We start from the raw sequence: 18,893 nt of genomic DNA, 5'->3' as shown, positions 1-18,893 counted from the left end.
CTCTGAAATCTGCTCTATAACTAATTGTTGCAGTGTGCTTTGAAATTTTTTGTTTTGTATATATGTTATTTTTCACAATTAAAAAAAAAGGGTCTTATGTATAAACATGACTCCTGGGGATAAACCTAGCTTTGGCATCATGGGATTGAGAAAATCTTTTTGACCAAAAGGGGGAAGAAAAATGAAAGAAAATAAAGCTTCAGTGGCTGGGAGATTTCAAAGAGTCGAGAGGTCATTCTGGAGGTTATTCTAATGCAATATATAAATATCCCCTTTCAGTTTTTGGTATATTGGAGTAGCTAAAGGGAAGTACCTTAGACTGTTGAACTCTAATCCAATAGCCTTGATTCTTGAAGATGATTGAATAACTGTAGGGCTTTTAAGGTGTGGCCCTGTGATTGTGAAAACCTTGTGACTGTTACTCCCTTTATCCAGTATATGGAGAGGTGGTAAGAAAAATAAATAAATAAATAAAGGGGGCGGGGGGAGTGTTCTAGCTTGCTAACTCCCGAATGCAATATACCAGAAACAGAATGGCTTTTAAAATGAGGAATTTAATAAGTTGCTAGTTTACACTTTTAAGGCCAAGAAAATATCCCAAGTAAAACAAGTCTGTAGAAATGTTCAATCTAAGGCATCCAGGAAAACTACCTTGGTTCAATGAGAACAGGGGACAATTCAACCTCCCCAAGTTGAATTCTTGATATTCTCACAAGCAGTGCAAACAACCAAAGCTATAGGCTGAGCCCCCAGTCTTGGGGTTTGTTCATACGAAACTTAACCCAACAAAGGATAGGTCAAGCCTACTTAAAATTAGGCCTAAGAGTCACCCCCAAGAGAGCCTCTTTTGTGGCTCAGATGTGGCCTCTCTCTCCAGGCAACACAACAAGCAAACTCACCACCCTCCCCCTGTCTACGTGGGGCATGACTCCCAGGGGTGTGGACCTTCCTGGCAATGTGGGACAGAAATCCTAGAATGAGCTGAGACTTAGCATCAAGGGATTGAGAAAAACCCTAGAATTAGCTGAAACTCAGCACAAGGGATTGAGAAAAACTTCTCGACCAAAATGGGGAAGAGTGAAATGAGACAAAGTGTCAATGGCTGAGAGATTCCAAGGAGAGTTGAGAGGTTATCCTGGAGGTTATTCTTACGAATTAAGTAGATACCACCTTGTTATTCAAGATGTAATGGAGAGGCTGGAGGGAAGTGCCTGAAAATGTAGAGCTGTGTTCCAGTAGCCATGTTTCTTGATGATGATTGTATAATGATATAGCTTTCACAATGTGACTGTGTGATTGTGAAAACCTTGTGTCTGATGCTCCTTTTATCTACCTTGTCAACAGATGAGTAGAACATATGGAATAAAAATAAATAATAGGGGGAATAAATGTTAAAATAAATTTAGTTTGAAATGTTAGTGATCAATGAAAGGGAGGGGTAAGGGGTATGGTATGTATAATTTTTTTTTCTGTTTTCATTTTATTTCTTTTTTTGTTGTCTTTTTATTTCTTTTTCTGAATTAATGCAAATGTTCTGAGAAATGATCATGATGAATATGCAACTATGTGATGATGTTATGAATTACTAGTTATATATATAGAATGGAATGATCATATGTTAAGAATGTTTGTGTTTCTTTCTTGTCATATTTTAAAAAAAAATTTAAAAATTAATTTAAAAAATTAAAAAAAAAAACAAAAACCTTGGTTCAAGAAGGCCAGTGACGTTCAATATTTCTCTGTCAGCTGGAAGGGCACATGGTGGAGTCTGCTAGCTTTCTCTTCCGGCTTCTTGTTTCATGAAGCTCCCTGGAAGGTGTTTTCCTTCTTCATTTCCAAAAATTGCTGGCTGGTGAACTCTCTGCTTTGTGGTTCTGCAGCATTCTGTCGTCCTTCTCTGCTTTGTCAGAATCTCCCAAGATCGCTGGCTGGTGGACTCTAGGATTCTTTTGGCCTTGTGGCTCTGCTCAGCTCTGCTGTGGCTTTCTCCTTGTTTTCAAAAGGCATTCTCTCCAAACAATGTCTCCTTTTTATAGGATCCCAGTAAACTAATCAAGACCCACCTGGAATGGGTGGAGACACGTCTCTACCTAATCAAGTTTAATATCCACACTTGAATGAGTCACATTTCCATGTAGATAATCTAATTAAAGTTTCCAACATACAGAACTGTATAGGGATTAGAAGAAACAGCTGCCTTTACAAAATGGGATTAGGATTAAAACATGGCTTTTCTAGGGTACATAAATCCTTTCATGGGGTGTTTTGGTTGTTCTTTTTCACTTTCTTTTAATTCTTATTTTATTTTTTTAGGGAGTATTGAAAATGATCAAAATTCAATTATGATGACGAATGCACAGCTATATGATGATATTGTGAACACTGATTATAGAATTTGAATGATTATATGGTATGTGAAATATAATATATATCAATAAAATGGCATTTTTTAGGATCCGAGGGTGTGATTATGTAGGTTGTGTCCTAAAAAACCCTGGTGGTATCATTCACCTGTGTAAATTTTTACATTTAAATAATATTTTTGCAGAAGCTGGCAATAAATTGTCTGAAAGAAAGAGAGATTTTTCTAATTGTTATAAAAGTATTATAGAGGCCAGCAGTAGTTGGCCATTCTTCTCTCCAGAATTAAACCTCTGTTCAATGCTTGATGTTGTCCTCTAGATCATATATACACATACAAAATGTTTATATATAAAGAGAATAGTTTTCATAATTTTTAAACTTCTGTTGCATAAATAGTAGCACACTCTTGAAGATCTTTCAGTTAATGCATGTGGACCTACCTCATTCTTCCCACTTGATGCATAACATTCCATACTATGAGTATGGCATTAATTATTGAAACATCCCATTGTTGGTGGACATTTAACTTGTTCCAGTGTTCATTGTTACAAACGGTGCTGCACTGACTATCTTTGTCTATGCCTTTTCAGGCACGTGTGTGAGGGTGTCTGTAGGAGAGATACTAAGAATTGGCATTGCTGGGCTGTAAGATATGCACATTTTTAATTTTGTTGGGACATTGCCAAACTATTCTCCAGAGCTGCTCTTCCAATTATACTCTCATGAGCAGGGCATAAAGATACCTGTTGCTAACATTTGATCTCCTCAGTTAATTTTTTTTACTAAGCTAAGTGTTGAAAAAATGCATTCTCTTTTCATGTCTATTAGCTCTTGGTATTTCCTCTTTTATGAATCATTTGTTCATATCTTTAGTGCTTATCTCTCACCTTGCATGTATATATGTATATATAATATTCTCTATAACATTTGAAATGTTCAAGAGGATATAGAGTGAAAAGTAATCTCTTATCATTACCCCCACTCCCTAGTTCTCTTCACCAAAGTGTATCCTTTCGGAGATCTTCTGTCCATATACATGGGCTGATTCTTTTTCAGATGTAGGTCTCTGCAAGTCCATTCGCAGAAAATTTTATAAGTGAGTGTAAACATATCCTCTTTTGCAAGAGTTGTCATGATGTGATTTTGATATTTTGCAAACTTTTTCAGGGAAGATGGGATGTACATTACAGAGACAATGATAATAATATCTAAATAATATTTATGAGGCTTTTTCTTACTCTTGCAATACTAGGCCATTCTATTTCTGCATATTAACTCCTAACAACCACACTGTTAGGTAGGTACTGTTTCAACAGATAAGAATACTGAGGTCTGGCAAGGTGAAGTGACCTGCCCACGGCCATCTGGCTACTGAGTAGGTTTGGGATTAGAACAGAGCTTTTTGGCCCAGGAGCCTGAGCCTTTTAGCCCCTGCACTCTACCTCCACATGGCTATTGACTGTAACGCAGCCCCGATCCAGAACCAGGATGCAGCAGAGAAAAGCCACAGCACAGGCCATGCGGGAAGGGAACCCCCAGCTGCCCTGTTAAGGGAATGGCTTCTGTGTTGTTCTTTGATTGAGTGTTCATGTGATTTGTTCCATACTGCAATTTATTTCAAAGGTTTAGAAACTAGATGACATGGGGCTAGGTCTAGGTTGAGGATTTGTCCATTATTGCTATGTTTTGTGGGATTTTTTTGTTGTTGTTGTTAGTTTTAAGCAACCGATTTATTATTTTTAGTTTGTAATTATGAAATAGAATTTCCCAATGAAACCGTTGTTTTAAAAATGCAATTATTGATAATGCAAAGCTTTTTTCTTTGTTTTCTTTTTTTTCCTTCTGTCCTTTCCCCCTTTCTTGCTGTTTCTTTCTCCCCCTCCCTCCCTGTCTGCCTGCCCGTCCACCCCTTTCCTCCTTCCTTCCTTTTCTTTCCTCCCTTCCTTTTATTTTTTATGTGTCTCCTGACATATATGTATTTCTATATTTATACATACACACACACACAGAGGCAGATATGTGATATGTATATCATTGGGAATTTTGTTCACATTTTTGGGGGGTGCGGGTGCATGGGCTGGGAATTGACCCTCCCTTCCTTTTCCTTCCTCCCTCCCTCCTCTTTCCCTCCCTCTTTGTATGGTAATGAAACATGGTTTTTCTCTGTTTCATAAATGGGTTTCTTTTAGAAAAAGTGTCCTGTTGTTGAAAAGTTTGAAAACCACTCAAATGAACCATTGTAAAGAGGCGATTGTAGGATTCTGAGAGTTTCAGTGTTGATAAGAGAGTGGAAAGCAGAAGGTAAGTTCCACTCTTTTGTTGCCCAGATGTGATTATAAGCCGACAGGGCAAGTGAACTCACCGTTCTCCCCCTCTGCACGGGACATGACTCCAGGGGTATATACCTCCCTGGCAACATAGGACAGAAATCCTGGGATGAGCTGGGACTTGGCATCAAGAGATTGAGAAAACCTTCTTGACCAAAAAGGGGAAGAGAGAAATGAGACAAAATAAAGTAAATGGCTGAGAGATTTCAAACAGAGTCGCGAGGTTATCCTGGAGGTTATCCTTACACATTATATAGATACCCCCTTTTAGTTTATGTTGCATTGGAGCGGCTGGAGGGAAGTGCCTGAACTGTAGAGCTGTGTTCCAGTAACCTTGTTTCTTGAAAATGATTGTATGATGATAGAGCTTTTGCAATGTAACTGTGAGATTGTGAAAAACCTTGTGTCTCATGTCCTAGAGCATGGACAGATGAGTACAAATATGGATAAAAATAAACAAATAATAGGGGGAACAAAGGTTAAAATAAATTGGGTAGATGGAAATACTAGTGATCAATGAGGGGGGGGCAAGGGGTATGGTATGTATGAGTTGTTTCTTTTTTCTTTTTCTGGAGTGATGCAAATGTTCAAAAAAATGATCATGGTGATGAATACACAACTACGTGATGATTTTGTGAGCCATTGATTATATAACATGTATGGTATGTTCGTGTGTTAAGAATGTTTGTATGTTGTTGTTGTTTGCATAGGCAGGTACTGGAAATCAAACCCGAGTCTCAGGCATAACACGTGAGAAGTCTACCACTGAGCCATATTTTTAAAAGGAAAAAGGAAAAAAAAGGTGAGTTCCACTAAGATGGAATGAGTGGATTAGGGGAAGGGAACAGGTTAAGAATATTGCTAAGGTTAACAAGTTTTGTGGATGATAACTGGGAGGAGAATATCACTAACAAGAATAGGGAAGATGAAAGGATTAATAGACAGGTGAAAAGTCTAACCCCCTTAATATTACAAATTAATAAGTAGACCCAAAACTTTGTCCAACTCTTTTTTTATTATTGGAGGAGGTGGTTTGCACAAGAGAGATTTTTTTAAGAAACGGATTGTTAGTCAAGAGTGGTTATTTTTATTTCCTTTATACCTTCATGTTGATGGAAAAAGATTTTGGTTGCAAGATCAGTAACAGAAATCCAAATTAGTAGTCATTTGTTTAAAATTTTTGCTCACATACTATCATTAGTTATATGATGAATGATAAAAATTATATTCTGTACATTATGAATATGTCTTGTGATAGCATAACTATTTCTCAAGAAGGCAGGACCATTTCATGTGAATTTAAAGGTAAGGAGTTTTTAATATAGTGTTAGGTATGGTATTAGTTAATTACATTTTCTGAGGATCAAGTCCAGACCATTTCCATTTTACTGTCTGTGGGTTTTGCAATTTGAGAAGGAAGGACTGAGTGTTTTCTTTCTGACTCAGAGGCAGGGGATGGGGGTGGCTTTTCTTAATAGGTCTAAGGGTACTGAATCTGGAGATGGAAGGGATTAGAAAAGAGGATCAATTTATTGAGCAATAACTATGAGCCCAGGACAGTTCAAGGAGTTTTACCTTGGTCATTTCATCGAATTCTCACCTCAGCCCTATGCGGCTGATGCTGTTATTATTATCACCTTTTTCAGATGAGAGAATGGGGCCCGGGAAGTTTAAGCTACTTGTCTCCAAACACGCTGTGAATAAGTGGTAAGGTTAAAATTTGAACCCAGTTAGCCTGGCTCTAGAAGCCACCCATAGACAGGATTTGAGTAAGCAAAAATCTGGATGAAAACTCACTAGTTGTGTATCCACCACAGATGCAAGGAGGTGAGGGATTTCTCAGATGCTTGAATTACAGTACTCAATATAGAGGCTCAAGAGGTTGTGAACCAGGGCATATGGTCTGTTGGAAGTCCATACAAACAGATGTAAATCACTACAGTTTTGCAGCTTAAGGAAATTATGCCCAGACAGATAGAAATGGCAGTCAGTGTTAATGTGAAAATTTTGTGCCCCCATGTGCAGTTTGAAAGGATTTATGTACCCTAGAAGAGCCATGTTTTATTTTTTAATTTTAATTAATAAAACCAATGAACATGCAGTATGAACATTCTTTTTTTAATCACATAGTTATATATTCATCATCATGATCATTTCTTAGAACATTTGCATTAATTCAGAAAAAGAAAAACAAGAAAACAGAAAAAGATTCATACATATCATACACCTTACCCCTCCCTTTCATTGATCACTAGCATTTCAATCTACTAAATTTATTTTAACATTTGTTCCCCCTATTATTTAATTATTTTTAATCCATATGTTTTACTCATCTGTCCATAAGGTAGATAAAAGAAGCATCAGACACAAGGTTTTCATAATCACACAGTCACATTGCAAAAGCTTTATTATTATACAATCATCTTCAGGAAACATGGCTACTGGAACACAGCTCTACATTTTCAGGCACTTCCCTCCAGCCTCTCTGTTACACCTTAACTAAAAAGGTGATGTCTACTTAATGAGTAAGAATAACCTCCAGGATAACCTCTCAACTCTATTTGGAATCTCTCAGCCATTGACACTTTATTTTGTCTCATTTCTGTCTTCCCCCTTTTAGTAGAGAAGGTTTTCTCAATCCCTTGATGCTGAGCCCCAGCTCATTCTAGAATTTCTGTCCCACGTTGTCAGGAAGGTCCACACCCCTGGGAGCCATGTCCTATGTAGAGAGAGGGAGGGCAATGAGTTTGCTAGTAGTTTTGGCTGAGAGAGAGGGAGGGCACATTTGAGCAGCAAAAGAGGTTCTCTTGGGGGTGACTCTTAGGCCAATTTTAAGTAGGCTTAGACTATCCTTTGTGGGGTTCAGTTTCACATGAACAAGCACCAAGATTGAGGGCTCAGCCTATTGCTTTGGTTGTCCCCACTGCTTGTGAGAATATCAAGAATTCTCCACTTGGGGAAGTTGAATTTTCCCCCTTTCTCACCATTCCCCCAAGCAGACTTTGCAAATACTTTTTTATTCACTGTTCAAATCCTCCTGGGATTTATCGAGGCACCACCCTGGACAAACCAACAAAATCTCATGCCCTACTCAAGGTTCCATGTATGTATGTTGTTCAATTAAGTTGTCCACATAAGTTATATTAGGAAATGCACTAGTTGAAATATAAATTTTGTACCAAATAAACATTTTTTGCTTTAGTCTCACACATAAGTTAAAGTTTTAAAATATGAATCACCAGCTATTTTCAACACCCTGTATTATTGACATTCCTTTGTTCTTCCTCATGTAAAACATTTTTAAATTTGTACATTTAGTCACTATCATTAAACACTCTAGGCATACCTAGATTATACCATCTCAGTCTTTATCGTTTATCTTCCTTCTGATTTTATTTGTGCCCCCAGGCCTCCTCTCTCTATCATTCTCACATTCAGCTTCATTCAGTGTTCTAATATTATACTACAGTTAGGTATTATTGTGCTATCCATTTCTGAATTTTTACTATCAGTCCCATTGCACAATCTGCATCCCTTCAGTTCCAATTAACCAATATCTACCTATTTCTATCTCCTGATGACCTCTGTTCTTAACTGAAATTATCCAAGTTCATTCATTAATGCTAGTTCATATCAGTGAGACCTACAGTATTTGTCCTTTTGTTTCTGGCTAGTCTCATTTAGCATAATGTCCTTAAGGTCTATCCATGTTGTTACATACTTCATAACTTTATTCTGTCTTACAGCTGCATAATATTCGTCATATGTATATTCCACAGCTTGTTTAGCCACTCTTCTGTTGATGGACATTTGGTCTGTTTCCATTTGTTGGCAATTATAAATAACGCTGCTATAAACATTGGTGTGCAAATGTCCATTTGTGTCTTTGTGCTCATGTCCTCTGAGTAGATATCTAGCAATGGTATTGCCAGGTCATATGGCAATTCTATACTTAGCTTCCTGAGGAACCACCAAACTGCCTTCCACAGCAGTTGTAGCATTTGCTATTCCCACCAACAGTGGATAAGTGTGCCTCTTTCTCCACATCCTCTCCAGCAGTTGTCATTTTCTGTTTTATTGATAATGGCCATTCTGATGGGTGGGAGATGATATCTCATTGTGGTTTTGATTTGTATGTCCCTAATAGTCAGGGAAGTTGAGCATTTTTTCATGTGCCATTTGGCCATTTGTATTTCCTCTTCTGAGAAGTGTCTGTTCAAGTCTTTTGCCCATTTTGTAATTGGGTTGTCTGTATTTTTGTTGTTGAGTTGAACAATCTCTTATATATTCTGAATACTAGACCTTTATCTGATATATCATTTCAAAATATTGTCTCCCATTGTGTAGGTTGTCTTTTTACTTTCTTGAAGAGGATCTTTGATGCACAAAAGTGTTTAATTTTGAGGAGTTCTCATTTCTTTCTTTCTTTCTTCAGTGCCCATACTTTGGGTGTAAGGTCTAGGAAACTGCCTCTATTATAAGACTTATAAGATATTTCCCTACATTTTCTTCTAATAGTTTTATGATCTTAGCGCTAATGATTAGGTCTTTGATCCATTCTGAGTTAATTTTTCTATAGGTGTAAGATATGGATCCTCTTTCATTCTTTTGCATGTTGATATCAAATTCTCTAGGCACCATTTATTGAAGAGACTGTTTGTCCCAGGTGGGTTGGCTTGTCTACCTTATCAAAGATCAATTGTCCTTATATGAGAGGGTCTATATCTGAACACTCTATTCGATTCCATTGGTCAGTATACCTATCTTTATGCCAGTACCATGCTGTTTTGACCACTGTAGCTTCGTAATATGCCTTAAAGTCAGGTAGCGTGAGACTTCCGACTTCATTTTTCTTTCTCAGGATACTTTTAGCTATTCGGGCACCCTGCCTGCTCTAGTTTGCTAGCTGCCAGAATGCAACACACCAGGAATGGATTGGCTTTTAATAAAAGGGGATTTATTTTGCTAGTTATTCAGAAGAAAGGCAGCTAACTTTCATCTGAGGTTCTTTCTTACATGGGAAGGCTCAGGGTAATCTCTGCTGGCCTTCTCTCCAGGCCTCTGGGTTCCAACTACTTTACTCGGGGTGATTCCTTTCTGCCTCTCCAAAGGCCTGGGCTGAGCTGCAAGTGCTGAGATGAGGAATGCCGAGCTGCTTAGGCTGTGCTACGTTAGGCTCTCTCATTTAAGCACCAGCCAATTAAGTCAAACGTCTTTCATTGCAGCAGGCATACCTCCTAGCCGACTGCAGATGTAAATCAGCAACAAATGAGGTTCACGTACCATTGGCTCATGTCCACAGCAACAGAACTAGGTGCCTTCACCTGGGCAAGTTGACAACTGAATCTAGCTACCACACTGCCCTTCCACGTAAATTTGGTTATTGGTTTTTCTATTTCTGAAAAGTAAGTTTTTGGGATTTTAATTGGTATTGCATTGAATCTGTAAATCAGTTTAGGTAGAATTGACATCTTAACTATCTTTAGTCTTCCAATCCATGAGTATGGTATGCCCTTCCATTCATTTAGGTCTTCTGTGATTTCTTTTAAAAATTTCTTATAGTTTTCTCCATATAGGTCTTCTGTCTCTTTAGTTAAATTTGTTCCTAAATGTTTTATTCTTTTGGTTACAATTATAAATGGAATTTTTTTTCTTTATTTCCTCCTCAGATTGCTCATTACCATGTATAGAAAAACTACTGATTTTTGAGTGTTGATCTTGTAACCTTCCACTTTGCTACACTCATTTATTAGCTCTAGTAGTTTTGCTGTGGGTTTTTCGGGGTTTTCAACATATAGGATCAGATCATCTGCAAACAGTGAGAGTTTTAATTCTTCCTTTCCAATTTTGATGCCTTGTATTTCTTTTTCTTATCTAATTGCTCTGGCTAGAACGTCCAACACAATGTTGAATAACAGTGGTGATAGTGGACATCCTTGTCTTGTTCCTGATCTTAGGGGGAAAGTTTTCAGTTTTTCCCCATTGAGGGTGATGTTAGCTGTGGGTTTTTCATATATTCCCTTTATCATGTTAGAGGAAGTTCCCTTCTATTCCTATCTTTTGAAGTGTTTTCAACAGGAAAGGATGTTGAATTTTGTCAAATGCCTTTTCTGCATCAATCAAGATGATCATATGGTTTGTCTGCTTTGATTTATTGATATGGTGTATTACATTAATTGATTTTCTTATGCTGAACAATCCTTGCACACCTGGGATGAATCCTACTTGATCATGAAATATAATTCTTTTAATATGCTATTGGATTCGATTTGCAAGAATTTTGTTGAGGATTTTTGCATCTATATTCATTAGAGAAATTGGTCTGTAGTTTTCTTTTTTTGTAATATCTTTGTCTGGCTTTGGTATGAGGGTGATGTTGGCTTCATAGAATGAGTTAGGCAGCTTTCCCTCCTCTTCAAGTTTTTTGAAGAATTTGAGCAGGATTGGTACTAATTCTTTCTTGAATGTTTGGTAGAATTCACGTGTGAAACCATCTGGTCCTGGACTTTTCTTTTTGGGAAGCTTCTTAATGACTGATTCAATATCTTTACTTGTGATTGGTTTGTTGAAGTTGTCATTTCTTCTGAAGTCAATGTTGGTTGTCCATGCCTTTCTTGGAAGTTGTCCGTTTTATCTACATTGTCTAGGTTATTAGCATAAAGTTGTTCATAGTATCCTCTCATTACTTCTTTTATTTATGTGGAGTCAGTGGTTATTTCTCCTCTTCTATTTCTGATTTTATTTATTTGCATCCTCTCTCTTCTTCTTTTTGTCAACCTCAGTAAGGGTCCATCAATCTTACTGATTTTCTCATAGAACCAACTTCTCATTTTGTCGATTTTCTTGATTGTTTTCATGTTCTCAATTTCATTTATTTCTGCTCTAGTCTTCATTATTTCTTTCCTTTTGCTTGCTTTGGGGTTAATTTGCTGTTATTTCTCTAGTTCTTCCAAGTGGACTGTTAATTCCTTGATTTTTGCTCTTTCATTCTTTTTGGATATAGGCATTTAGGGCAATAAATTTCCCTCTTAGCACTGCCTTTGCTGCATCCCATAAGTTTTGATATGTCGTGTTTTCATTTTCATTTGCCTCGAAATATTTACTGATTTCTCTTGTAATTTCTTCCTTGACCCACACTGGTTGTTTACAAATGTGTTGTTGAGCCTCCATATATTTGTGAATTTTCTGGCACTCTGCCTATTATTGATTTCCAACTTCATGCCTTTATAATCTGAGAAAATGTTTGTGTTATTTCAATCTTTTAAAATTTATTGAGACTTGCTTTGTGATCCAGCATATGGTCTATCCTTGAGAATGATCCATGAGCAGTGAGAAAACGGTATATCCTGCTGTTGTGGGGTATAATGTTCTATAAATATCTGTTAAGGCTAGGTCATTTATTGTATTATTCTAATTCTCTGTTTCTATGTTGATCCTCTGTTAGATGTCCTGTCCATTGATGAGAGTGGGGAGTTGAAGTCTCCAATTATTATGGTAGATGTGTCTATTTCTCTTTTCAGTGTTTTCCTTGTGTATTTTGGAGCATTCTGGCTCAGTGTATAAATATTTATGATTGTTAGGTCTTCTTGTTGAATTGCTCCTTTTATTAATACATAGTGTCCTTCTATGTCTCTTTTAACTGTTTTATATTTGAAGTCTAATTTGTTGGACATTAACATAGCTACCCCTGCTCTTTTCTGATTGTTATTTGCATGAAATATCTTTTCCCAACCTTTTACTTTCAACCTATGTTTATCCTTGGGTCTAAGATGCATTTCTTGTAGACAGCATATAGATGGGTCCTGTTTTTTAATCCATTCTGCCAGTCTATGGCTTTTGTCATAAATGTTTAATCCATTAAACATAAATGTTTAATCCATTAACATTTAGTTATTACTGTATGGGCAGTACTTTCTTCTATCATTTTGCCTTTTGGATTTTATATATCATATGTAATTTTCCTTCTTTTTACCTTTACTGATAGTCTTCATTTCCACACTCTTCTCCACACCTCTCTCCTATCTTTTTGTGTCTGTCTCTAGTGCTCCCCTTAGTATTTCTTGCAGAGCCAGTCTCTTGATCACAAATTCTCTTAGTAATTTTTTGACTGAAAATGTTTTAATTTCTCCCTCATTTTTGAAGGACAATTTTGCTGGATATGGAATTCTTGATTGGCAGGTTTTCTCTTTTAGTAATTTAAACATGTCATCCCACTGTCTTCTTGCTTCCATGGTTTCTGCTGAGAAATCTATGCATAGTCTTATTTGGTTTCCCTTGTATGTGATGGATTCCTTTTCTCTTGCTCTTTCAAGATTCTCTCTTTGTCTTTGACATCTGACATTCTGATTCGTGTCTTGGAGTATGTCTATTTGGATCTATTCTGTTTGGGGTACACTGCACTTCTTGGATCTGTAATATTAAGTCATAAGAGTTGGGAAATTTTCAGTGGTAATTTCCTCCATTAGTTTTTCTCCTCCTTTTCCCTTTCCTTCTCCTTCTGGGATACCCTAACACATATATTTGCTTGCTTCATGTTGTCATTCAATTCCCTGAGTCCCTGCTCATATTTTTCCATTCTTTTCCACATATTTTATTTTGCTTGTCAAATCCCAGATGGCCCATCCTCCAGTTCACTAATCCTATCTTCTGCCTCTTGAAATCTGAATTGTAGGCTTCCATTGTTTTTTTTTATATCTGTTCTGCTGTGCCTTTCATTCCCATAAGTTCTGTGATTTGTTTTACAGACTTTCAATTTCTTCTTTTTGTTCATTCCTTGCCTTCTTTATATCCTCCCTCAGTTCACTGATTTGATTTTTGATGAGGTTTTCCATGTCCAAACATTCTGAATTAATTGCTTCAACTCCGGTATCTCATTTGAATTGTTGGTTTGTTTCTTTGACTGGGTCATATCTTCAATTTTCCTTGTATGTTTCATTGTTTTTTGCTGGCATCTAGGCATTTGATTACCTTAATTAGTTTATTCTGGAGATTGTTTTCACTTTTTTTCACCTAGGGTTTTCTTTCTGGATGACTTTGTTGTCTGTCTGTTCTTTGACATTCAGTTCAGCTTATTCTGGACCTCTAGCTTAGGTTTTGTTTAACAGATCAGAATTTTTCAATTCCTGTTTCCTTGTTTCTTGCCCTGCCTGTATGGTGCCTTTTTAAACCCCCTTAGGAGGGTCTACTTAGGTATTATAGACTCCAACTAGATTTTCCCAGATGGAAAGAGTCACTTGCATCAGTTTTCCCTGAGGGTGAAACCTAGAAGATCAAAGCTTTCCTATGAAGCCTCTGGGCTCTCTGTTTTTCCCATTCTGCCCAAAATGTGGTGCTTGTCTGCTTGTGGGTCCCACCAGCATAAGGTGATGTGGTACCTTTAACTTCAGCAGACTCTCCCTGCTGGGGGCATGGTGGAGACAGAGGAGAGTTTGTAGGCTGGTTTTAATTGCTTCAATTTTTCAAACCCTGGTGTCTGAACTCCTTGAGGGAGGGATTCCGTCTGAGCTGGACCCCACCCCTCTCCTGGGGAAGGCACAGGCTCCAGACAAACACTCAAACAAGCTTAATTCTGCCTATACCTGGGGCAGTGGGGCCCAAGAAGCCTTGCAGCTGTATCCAAAGAGAGTCAAGGCATAGAAACACAGCCACCAAAGCAAAAGAGAAAAATCCTTTTCAGAGCAGAACCCCCATTCCTTGGGTTTGCCAATCAAGAGCTTAAGTTGGTATGTTGTTCTGTGTATCTCCAGGTCCTATGTGCTCCCTCCTTTCCTTCAGGGCCCAGATCTTTTCAAATCCAAAAAAAACCTCTGTTTTTTTTTTTTTTTCCTTTTTCCATCAGCCCTGCCTCCTCTGTGCCAGGGTAAAAACCAGTGACCTCCACTTTTATTCAAGGTTCTGCTGAGCTGGGGGCCTATTTTTAGTTGTCAGAATTTGTTAATTAATTCCACAATTGGAGTTTGGTTGCACTCAGCCCCTGCTGCTGGTAAGCTCTCTTTCCTTTCCCCTCTGGGAAGCAGCCTGTGGGGGAGGGGTGCCAGCCCCCGGGGCTTGGGGAACTCATGGTTCTGGGGGGGCTCGCAGCCGGTCCAGCTGGTCCAGACTGGGGTGTCTGGTCACTGACATGGCCCCAGCAGTTGTCCTGTGTTGTTCCTGGCTGTTTTTTAGCTGCTCTGGAGGACGAACTAAATTCCACACCTTGTTAAGCTGCCATCTTGGCCCTCCTCTTATCCCAAATCTCCCACATTTTAATCTTGATTCCATCTCGTGGAGGCAGCTATTTCTTTTAATCCCTATTCAGTACTATAGGTTGGAAACTTGTTTAGGTTATCTTCATGGAGATGTGACACACCCAATTGTGGGTGACAATTTTTTAATAGAGGAAGATGTGACTCCACCTATTCCAGATGGGTCTTGATTAGTTTACTGGAATCCTTTAAAAGAGGAAACATTTTGAAGTTGAGTCCCTTTTGAGAATGACGAGAGTAGCAGAGACACAAGAACTACAGAGTCCACCAGCCAGCAACCTTTGGAGATGAAGGAGAACACTCCTGGGGAAGCTTTATGAAGCAAAAGGCCTGGAGAGGAAGCTAGCAGATGTTGCCATGTTTGCCACATGCCTTTCCAGTTGAGAGAGAAACCCTGAACTTCATTTGCCTTTCTTGAGTGAAGGTAACCACTTATTGGTGCCTTAATTTGGACATATCTAGAGACTTGCTTTAATTGGGACATTTTCTCAGCCTTAGAATTGTAAACTAGCAACTTATTAAATTATTAAATGGTTTTAAAAAACCATTCCATTTCTGGTATATTACATTCTGGCAGCTAGCAAACTAGAACAATTCAGGAGAAGCTTTTGCATACAAAAATATTATTTTGATGGTTTTTAAAAATCTTTGATATGTTAAAGTTTCAAACATAATAGTTCTTCCATATTTTTCTTTTTTTTTACTTTTTATTTTGAAATACTTTCAGCCTTACAGGATATACACACCCCATATATAGAGAACTCTTAACATATCCTTACCCCATCTCCAAAGATACCCAGAATCACCAATTTTAACATTTACTGAGCCATTGTACCCATCTATTTGTCTGCCTGTCTACCTATTTATTAATCCATTTTCTGAACACTTGACTGTAATTTCTTTACATAATATTCCTTGAATACTTAATACTGCCATGTACATTTCCTAAGAAAAAAAGGATATTTACTTATGTAACCACCTTAAGTGCAGTTATCAAGTTTAAGAAATTCAACATTGATATAAAGCCTGCAGCCTATATTCCAATATTTTCATATGTCTGAATAATGTCCTTTGTAGCCTTTTCTCTTCCCTTGCTAGATCACATCCAGGATTATTATTGCATTTCATTATTATTTCCTCTTTAGTTGCTCTTTCTTTTCCTTTTTTTAGTTGCAGGAACACATTAAACATAAACTTCCCCATCTCAACCACTCCTAAGCATACCATTCAATGGGATTAATCACATTCACAATATGGCAGTACCCTTACCACCTTCTATTACCAAAACTTTCCCATCTCCCCAAACAGAAATTCTGTGTTCATTATGTATTAACTCCCCATTTTCCCTGCCCACCTGGCAACCTGTACTCTAATTTGTGTCTCTATGAGCTTGCATATTCTCCAGTGTTTTATTTGTAGTCACCATGGGGCTTAAAATTAATATCCTAAATCTATAACAATCTCATTTTCTTTGATATCAACTTAATTTCATTGGTATATGAAATTTATGTTCCTATACCCTCCATCTCCCCATCTTTATGTAGCTCTTGTCACAAATTACATGTTTATATATTATGAGTTGAAAACCACCAATTTATCATTACATTTATGCATTTGCCTTTTAGATCCTTGTTTTGGTTTCCTGAAGCTGATGAAATGCAATACACCACAAATGGACTGGGTTTTGTTGTTGTTGTTTTTGCATGAGCAGGCACCAGGAATTGAACCCAGGTCTCCAGCATGGCAGATGAGAACTCTGCCTGCTGACCCACCGCGGCCTGCCCCAGACTGGTTTTTGACAATGGGGATTTATTAGCTTACAAATTTGCTGTTCTAAGACTGTGAAAATGTCCCAGTTATGGCATCAAGAGGACAATTACTTCTCTGAAGACCGATTACCCTGTGAACTTGGGCTCCTCTGTTAGATAGCAAGTCACATGGTGATGACTGCTACTCCTTCTCCCCCAGGTTTCATTGTTTCAGCTTCTGGCTTCTCTGCCTGTGGCTTTTTCTATCTGAATTTCTCTGGGTGTTTCTCTCAGCTTCTCTCAGGCTTTTCTCTGTAAGCTTCCCTCAATTTCATCTCTTAGCTTCTGTATGTGTTATATCCTCTTATATAAAAGTCCAGTAAGAAGATTAAGACCCACCTTGAATGAGCTGTGTCACATCTCAATTGAAATAACCTAATCAAAAAGTCCCACCTAGGGGTGTGAGGATAGCTCAGTGGTAAAATTCTTACCTGCCATGTGGGAGACCCGGGCTTGATTCCTGGCCCATGTACTTCCCAAACAAACAAAGAAACCAACAAAACTAACCAAACAAACAAACAAAAAATCCAACAAATGGTGCTGCAATAATGGTGTACTCACATGGAAAAAGAATGAAATATGACTTGGCCATACAGTGTACAAAAAAAAAAATCCCACCTACAATAGGTCTATACTGCACAGGAATGGATTAAAAGAACATGAGCTTTTCTGGGGTACATACAGCCTCCAAACTACTACAATGCTGTAGGAAGTAAAAAAAAAAAAAACAAAAAACGCACTAGTACCAGCATTTCTATTCCCCCCTGTCATTATCCTCACTGGAGATCTTTATTTCTTCATGTGACTTCGATCTATTGTTTATTGTCCTTTCCATTCAACCTGCAGAACTCACTGTAGCATCTCTCATAAGGCTGGTCTAGTGGTGATGAACTCCCTCAGATTTTAAGAGAGTATCTTAAACTCACCCTCATTTTTGAAAGACAGTTTTGCTGGATATAGAATTCTTCTTTGGCATTGTTTGCTTTTAGCACTTTAAATATGTCATCCAATGCCTTTTTGCCTCTGTGGTTTCTGATGAGAAATCAGCACTCAGCTCTGAGGCTCCCTTCTAGGTGATAGGCTGCTTCTCCCTTGCAGCTTTCAGAATTCTACCCTTATCAATGGCATTCGACACTGTGATTTTAACATGCTGTGATGTGGATTTTCCATTTGAATTTATCCTGTTTGGAGTTCATTGGATGGATCTGTTCATATCTATCATTAAAAGTGGGAAGTTTTCAGTCATTATTTCTTTGAATATTCCTTGTCCCTTTTTCTCTTCTCCTTCTGGTACTCCCACAATGCATACATTAGTATGTTTGATGGCTTCCCACAGGTTCCTCAGGCTCTGTTCACTTTTCTTCATTCTTTCTTCTTTCTGCTCCTCAGACTGAATGATTTCTATTGCTTTATCTTCAAGTTCCCCCAAAATTCTTTTTTTAAAAAATTTTTATTCTAGTAACATATATATGACCTAAAATTTCCTCATTTAATCACATTCAAATATATAATTCAGTGCTGTTAGTTATATTCAAAATGTTGTGTTATTATCCCCACCATCAATTACTAATATCATCACTCCAAATAGAAACTGCACAATTTAAGTATTAACTCCTCATTCCCTACATCAGACCCTAGTATCTTATATGCTAGTTTTTAACTCTATGAATTTACTTCCTCTAATTATTTCATGATCGTGAGATCATGCAGTATTTGTCCCTTTGGGTCTGGCTTATTTAATACAACATAATGTCTTCATGCTTATTCTTCAATATTTATTCATGTTGTCACATGTATTCTGGTTCTTTCTTCTGCCAATTCCTATCTGCTGTTGAACATCCCTTAGAGAATTTTTAATTTCTGTTACTATGGTTTTCAGTTGTTTGATTCCTTTTCATAATTTCCATCTCCCTATTGATATTCTCTTTGTGTTCATCTATCCTTTTCCTAATTTCCTTTCATTCTTTTTCTATGTTTTCCTTTAGCTCTTTAAGAATATTTAGAATGATTTTTTAAAAGTCTGTTTGAGGGGGTGCAAGGGTAGTTCAGAGGCAGAATTCTCACCTGTCATGCAGAAGACCCAGGTTCAAGTCCTGTTCCATGCACTTCCCCCAAAAAGCAAACAAGCAAAACAAACAAACAAACAAAAA

Source organism: Tamandua tetradactyla, chromosome 1, assembly GCF_023851605.1.
Source record: "Tamandua tetradactyla isolate mTamTet1 chromosome 1, mTamTet1.pri, whole genome shotgun sequence".
Classification (NCBI taxonomy): Eukaryota; Metazoa; Chordata; class Mammalia; order Pilosa; family Myrmecophagidae; genus Tamandua; species Tamandua tetradactyla.
This window is presented reverse-complemented; position numbering follows the sequence as displayed.